This window comes from Etheostoma spectabile, chromosome 12, assembly GCF_008692095.1.
Source record: "Etheostoma spectabile isolate EspeVRDwgs_2016 chromosome 12, UIUC_Espe_1.0, whole genome shotgun sequence".
In the NCBI taxonomy this organism is placed as follows: domain Eukaryota; kingdom Metazoa; phylum Chordata; class Actinopteri; order Perciformes; family Percidae; genus Etheostoma; species Etheostoma spectabile.
The window spans coordinates 27,165,782-27,173,425 of record NC_045744.1 but is presented as its reverse complement, the minus strand read 5'-3'; the positions used below and the strand labels follow the sequence as shown (position 1 = coordinate 27,173,425).

Below are 7,644 nucleotides of genomic sequence, written 5' to 3'. Positions count from 1 at the left end.
GCAATAGCAGCAGATAAGGCAAAAAGATTGTTCCACATGGTTACAATTATACCTGAGTACCTAAAAACAATGACATATCTACATAATGTTTCATTGGAGCAATCAGTTTGGTCTATAGAGTATAACATAAAGAAGCTACATTTCTAATGTTTTGTTACTCAAAGCTATGAAACTGCAAATAGCAAAAACATTGCTGAACTATTATAGATGCTCAGCAACAAGAAAGCAATATATACCCTTTTATGCATAAGCACTAGACACTAAAATAATATCAAGAGAATGCATTCATTAGGGATATTACAATGTAAATACCTCTACTCTTCTCCATGCAGGATTGTCATGAACTCATGAACCGGGTTTACTTTGTGCTATAAGCCACTCGTAAAGGAAGTGTTGTTCTCTCGGCTAATGCCCCCTTAACCTCCACGGGCAATGCGTCAAAGGATGGTCCTCCACAATCAGGCCGCTTTTGCGCAGCAGGCGACAGTTTCCTAGCTGGGGGGGCAGTCTGTCCAGACAGTTCCCTCAGCTCCAGCTGAGTGATCGACCAGTTGGCCCACAGACTCTGCGCAACGGTGAGCGCATTGTTCCCCAGACACAGTACCTTGAGCTTGGTGCATCTGAACAGAGGCTTGGGCAGCACCTCCAGCTTGTTGGAGTTGAGGCCAAGTGCTGGAGATTGTGGGGAGACCCCCATCCAAGGGAGCACTGTGATCGAGTTGTGCCCACGTCCAAGTGCCGCAGTTTGGGCAGCTGAACAGCAGGGCAGGGACTCTAGTTTATTGTGAGAGGTGGAGAGACTCCAGGACTTGACCTGGCCGATGGAGGATGGGATGGTGATGATTTTGTTGTGCCACAGTTTAAGGCAGGTCAGCCTCTTGAGGTGCTGGAAGCTGATGATCTCCTCGATGGTTCGGATGTTTGTAGATTTCAGGTCGAGTTCCTGTAGGTTTGGTCAAGCTGAAAATAGCGTGGGGAATCCTCTCCAGTTCACACTGTGGCAGCTCCAGATCAATTATTTTGTCATTTTTTCAGACTATTTAGTACCAAAGTTTGGTACCGTCATGTGCACCACTAGCTTAATCAGATGTGTGACAGCTCTGTGATGTTTGTGGGCATTTTTGTGAGGTTGCTCTCACGCATAAAGTCTTTAAATGCCTCAAATCTCGCATGGACTCTGACCAATCATTTTGTATTTCTGAGCTCAAGTTGCCGATTAGGTTGAGCTCCCTCAAACTCCTCACAAATACACCCATGCTGGGTCTCGGCAACATCAGTGAACTTGACATGAAGGCAGCGAAGATGATCACGCAGGAAAGCAAACCGGTCTGCTCCACTTGGCCGGACAGTGACAGAGATGCAGCTCCACCAGGCTGGTCTTTGGGAGACCTTTGCCGAGAACCTCACCTCAGGAATCAGCTCCAGTTTCAGCACTTCCATCCGTGAGGTCGAACACTGCATTTGGATACCAAGAGCATGAAAAGGTGCAGCTCTTGCTGGTCCAGTGTGTTACGGGTCACAAGCTGTCTAGTTTTTCAAAGGTCCACTCGTGATTAAGGCTGATCTCTCTGAGCTTGTTTTCACTGACCTCGGACAAAACGCCAAAGCGTTTGGAGTAGAGCTGGTCATATTGGTCAACCATGTGTAAGAGGAATGCAAAATCTTTTTGACACAGGAATGTCACTAAAGCTGCTCTCTTCCCGGACCTTTTCGAACGAGTACTCTTTCAGAGGCCGACGGAACACCCAGAAGAGAGAGTACAGGCAGCCATCCCGTAGATCAAAATCAAGCCATGTAGCTAACAAGCAGCTTGTTTGCATGAAAGCCATGTTGTGCGTACATAAGAAATTTGTGTATCCTATTAGCTGTTTATATCAGGCTCACAATTGTGCTTGAAATTTATTTTAGCCAAAAAGGTCGACTTGTAGGATAATATCAAAATAAACTTGACCGTTTTGACAACGGTCTGCGCTACATAAGCTTGTAGATAAATCACTGTCCTCCACATGTGCTCGGATTTTCGGACTTTCTCAAACAGGGCTTTAGCCTGCTCCCATCTTTTTTGTCCAGGATTGTCATGCTACTTGGGACCTCTGCGATGGGCTTATCTGCTGAGAACTTCACCCCAGCATGGGTGTGATTGGGCTGACTTTGCTTTTCATCCTTCCCTTCTAAAGATACCTGCTTTGGTGCTAAGGTGGTGCCGGTCAACCGCTGTTTGTTCTCCTCAGAATCCTCACAAGCTGTTTCAGACAAAGCCTTAGTAGTCCAGGGAGACTCAAACATCTACCTAGAACGAACAAAATGCTCAATCTTGGAGCTCGTTTGGGGTATTTTGAACCAAAAATTGCTACTGACCATGGAGAACAATGGTGTGGATGAGGGCAAGGTAGGGAAGTACTTGGAATACCAGGGCAAGGCAACATGGTAACATATTTGGTTGATGAAGACATACTGTTGAAAGTCCAGGTTGGTCCTGATCCTGTGGGTTGAGGTTGATTGACATATTTCTCTGCCGCCACAGCAGTCAGTTGTGTGTGGCATGGATCTCAGGACAACGTCGTCTGTAAGTCCTTAGAGACTAAGGGATGTGGTTGCCAGGGGCTCCGTGGCTGCTGATAAGACTGCTTTCTGTGTGTTCTGCTGCTTAACGACTTGGCGTAGCCCCTCCGTGTTCTCCTCCGGGTCCTCCATACACGGAAGGCAAGCCACCTGGTCCTTGGTGTCTGCATGGTCATGGCGAATAGGCCAGCATCAGCATGACCAGGCCAGTAGTCCATGAGACGTCCCACCATGGCTTTAGGATGCGGTACGTTGGCTGGATGTCATTCAAAGATGCAATCTCAGATAGCGTGAACATCACTGCAACAAATAGAGAAGAGAGTTAACTACTCTAGTTGTTTTAGCATTAACTATAAATAAGTAAGTATGAAAAGACTGAATAACAAATTGAGATTTATACAGTCGATCATCAATTAGTTGACCAATAAAAATTTAGCAACAAGTATTTTGATAATCAATGAATTGTTCGCCTCAGTAATGTTTTTGGTTATACTTGAACATGCTTGAAAATAACTTCAACTTTCACCAATGTGAGGCATTGTTGCTTTCTCGGTTTTCTATCATTGCAAACTGTTTTTTGGGGTTTTGGACTGTGGGTCAGATAAAACATCCCATTAAAACTGTGATGGAAACACTTACTTGAGAATGAAATCGACAAATGTATCTAGATGAAAATAATCACGTTCTAGAGCACTAAAATACACCGGAAGTGAAATCTTTTGGGTCAAATCCATAGCAGGCTGCCAAAAGTGGGGAGTTATAGTAACACATTTAACCCCCGAGCTGTAAAGCTATTGACGTGTAACTGTGAATACTGCTGAGTGTAAATGTGCAACATACAACTCTCCTTTGCAGTCTAGTTTTACTCAATAATGCTTTAAAGGTCCCATATTATGCTATTTTTTAGGTTCATACTTTTAATTTGGGATTCTACTAGAACATGTTTACATGCTTAATGTTAAAAAAAAGACTTGGTGGCATCTGTAAGCCAGACTTTTTTTCCAGCAGTAATTCGGGAAATAAATGAACAATCCGTCCATCTTGATAATTTGTTGTTTTCTGGAACCTGCACTGAAGAGCAATAGTTCTGTGACACAATTCCACATTTCATACTGTTTTATACTATGCACTGCACTCCAAAATGGGGTATTTCTTGCAAGTAAAAAAGGTTGAAGCATTTCCAATAAGAACACCGATATTTACTCCTTGAACTAAAAGTAAACTAACAAAAAACTAATTTAAAATACAACTTATTTTGTTTTCATTAAAACAAAGAAAATCACAGAAAAGGAAAATGAATCTACAATACAGAAACTATTACTTAAATTTAAAACTCCATCTTTCTTTTATTAGAATTTTTAACCAATTTTATTAAGAATTATAGAGGTTTCCTTGTTTTACACATTACATTCCGAAATTTCAATTATACTTAATCTGATCAAATTTGTCATGATATATATGCAGTAACTGGTCTCTAGTTTGAGGGTGCCACCCTTACATGCTACAGGAAGCGCTAACAGTTGTTGACACCCAGGGGCCTTATCTTCTAAAGCCAGCAGTAACAGATTGAAAAGAAATGGCGTTAGGTTGCCTGTTGATAAGCCATACTATTTTGATATCTTGATCCTTTCTGAGCTAAAAAGAAATGTATTTCCGAAGTTAAGTTTCAGTTCAACACTGAGATCCATAAGCCTCCAAACAAGCCTGTAATAGCATAAGCGTATGGATCCTGCACAATAATCATGGATGTCTCAAGCATGAACACCCATCATGTCACAAAAGTGAAAGTCAAAGCAGCTTTGCTATTGATTGGCACTGCAAATGTGTATGTGGTAGTTGCGGTGCGGTGCAGTTTGTTTCTGTTTCAGAGGCTCTTCACTAGAGCCTAATCAAAAAACTCAGTGGGCTGATGTTGTATATCAGCTGATATACATGTAACACATTAGCTCATATAGCATTACATATGTAAGAACTGCAGTACAAAAATACCATACATTCATCTGAGATCATTTAGAAACCGTGTCTCCTACACATAGTTTGTGTCAATATCAGGTTTTTTATTCTCAAATATTGGTATAAGCCCCAAAATACAGAATATGTTAGGGATGCCACGGGTGGACATTTTTAGTTAATGACGCACAAGGGTGAACTTTTCTTTTGTTTCAACATTGGGGGATGGGTGGGCGGGGGTGGGGTGGTTGAGATCTAAACTTTTGAGCCAAATTGAAACTTTGAGCATCAAACACTTCTTTCCTTTTTGTTACCTGTGACTTTTTCTGCAACAATTTGTGTCTTGTATGCATCAATTTATGGTTCAAATGTGTCTTTCTTATGTAAAGGAAATTGTATACTGTAAGGTTCTTGGGCTGGAGGTTGTAACGTCCCCTCCCCCCTGTAAATTACACCTGTGGCACAATACCTGCAGACTATGGGACTCCTGCTACTGTGCTGCTGAGAGCAGACACTTTTAAGTTTGAAATAAGCACCAGTGGTCCGACTTTGATAACAAGCTTAGTATTTTAGTGGGCACTGATACATGAAATTAACTAAATGGGTTAAATTTCACAAACAAAAAGGACGGTGGGCGGCGGGCAAGTAATTTAATTGGTGTGTGGCCAACCCACTAGTCCACACCATTAACAAGTCAACACCTGTCAACTGAAACACCACCCACAGCAACAAGTCTAGTATTGTCAGGCTGAAGTCTTCACACATAGACCAAGATGTCCCACTTTAGCGTAATCCTGTAGGGTTATGTCAAGTTAACTTTTTGTTTTGAGGACTTGAAAGTCAACTACACTTGGTTGTTACTGTATAGCTGGTGTTATATTGGTGTTTTCTCATAGTGCTATAATAATAAATAATGGACTTTCAGGGAGACATTTTGACATGCCATGGGTGTAAATAATTAAATGATAGATGGCTGAATGATATTTGACATCCAACCATCTTCTGGAAATGCATCAGTAAAGAGATGTTTGTGTATTGCAAGAGCAGTCGTGTTTCCATTCAAATGTCATATTGAAATGTTTGTACAAGAAATGCAAATTAGGTGTGTTCCCATTAACCGGTTTGGAGCAATGACCTAGGCCACAGCTGGTTTTGCCAGATGTTGCGTGTAGGCTGAAACCTGCCAGTGAACAGAGAAGATCAAGCAGAGTCACAAGCCTCCTCGCCCAATCCGACCATGGATTAATGATTCAACTGGATAGAGGCATGGCCTTGTTCATCATCAAAAAAAGTTCTGCAATTTTTTTGGCCCGAAGGCATCAAGTGACGCACACAGAGTTGCAATTACCCATAAGGCCACTATATCACTGGCTTCAAGCTCGGTGCATTAACTGGCGCCTGCATATAACGCATAGACGAGAGAAAAACAGAAAGGTCTTAGGAATTTGGTTTGGCAAGTTTTAATTGTTCTTTTATTTGAGTGGTACTGCCCCACCGAGTAAACGACGTTTATTCATGTAAGTTAATGGCAAACTCTTTTACCACAGATGGAAAAAACACCTAAAAAACACGTTTTTGCAAAATTGAAGTTTTCTCAATGTTAACATTTCCATCCATTTTTCCTAATGCAATATTTTAAAATGCCATAAAATAGCTGAATAAAACACCAGCTAGTGACAAAGTAGGCCTAGATATAATATGGGCTCCACAGGGGTTTATTGATGATCAACCCTCCCTAGGGTATGAAGGTCATGGGGCCCCAAAGGAAAGGGTGGGGACCATTTTAGCCTAAAATAATTCAGTGTAAACTAAGTTCAAGCCAGGTCTAGTGTTAGACATGGCTGCAGACCGCTAGAAAACAGGAAATAGGTCGCAAGCTGGCCATGTGGAAAACAGGCAGGGTGATTCTTTTTTTGTTTAGTTAGACTATTCCACCACAAGGGGAAATAAGACTGTCTAGCTGGATAATACACTCTCCCCCCCACGTGAGGAGTTCTTGCGCAGTAAGTTACCCTGGTGTACTGGGTCAGGTGACTGTTTGAAACGTGGGCCAGAGAATCAGCATGTGTCCCGGTAAACGTTACATCAGGTCCCCTAAACATTTTTCCTCATCTGAAACCACATTTTGCTCGGCCACGCGTGGATAAACAATATTGGTGATTAATCATAGATTATCAGTAAACTAAATATTCTATTCGTTTAAAGTAGGCTATATTTAGACTTGTGGAAGGAAAAATATCCTTACTGCCAGTTTGGCGTTATCTCAATCCAATTATTTCTTCCTCCGCCTGCATGCCCTTTCCCCTCCGTTCTTCAGGTGCGCTCTGACCTAAGATCAGCCCCGTTCAAAACTGTGGGAATGACGCCGCTGTGTGATCCACAGCTCTGGGAACATTTGTTCGTGACAGCGCGGGTTGTCATCTACATCCCTCACACCTGCGCGCCGGGAAGCAGCCGCTGCCTGCCTGCTGCCTGGCTGCCTGGCCGTACCTTAGACAATATGCAGCAGACCTCCAGTGCAATGTATACTTAGAAAGAACCGATCCAATATGGAGCCGTACCTATTTTACGTCTATGAGCCGTCCACAGACCGCTTTTGAGAGTGTTATGGCGCTTCTCATTGGAGGATGGCATTACGGCTTCCCGAGACACCGCCTGCTAGTTTATCTGATGCTGCATTCACTGCGTATGGGAAAGAAAATGACAGACAGGGCGATTCAGTCCACGGATGTGCTAGACGGACCAGCAAAACTGAATTGTGGAATGTTGGATTTTAACGTTGTTTGTTTTTTTTATAAAACTTACATTCCCAGCAAAAAGTAGCCTACACATCTGTTGTAAATAGATTTGATAACGTAACTACTTTCCCCAAAGTTTTTCATAATAAATTGAGTAAGTATTTCAGGAGTGGAACAATTATATTTAATACAGATCAAAACCCTGAATTGGAAAAGTTTTATGTGCCTACCACTGAGAACTGAACTCTCTTGTCTACTGTCTTCCCTGCATGTTTTGAACGAAGACAGCCCTTCCTCGTCTTTTGTTTCGAATAGCCTCCAGACACCACAATGCATGTGTGTTGAAATAACTTCGCTGATGATTTCGACGTCTCGCATGTGCCTTTTTGTGCAC

General features: G+C 42.3%; 1 pseudogene; it reads right to left on the bottom strand.

The window, feature by feature from the left end:
• Window positions 1-368: 368 nt before the first annotated feature.
• Window positions 369-7,064, bottom strand: LOC116699745 (volume-regulated anion channel subunit LRRC8D-like; annotated as a pseudogene).
• Window positions 7,065-7,644: the final 580 nt, after the last annotated feature.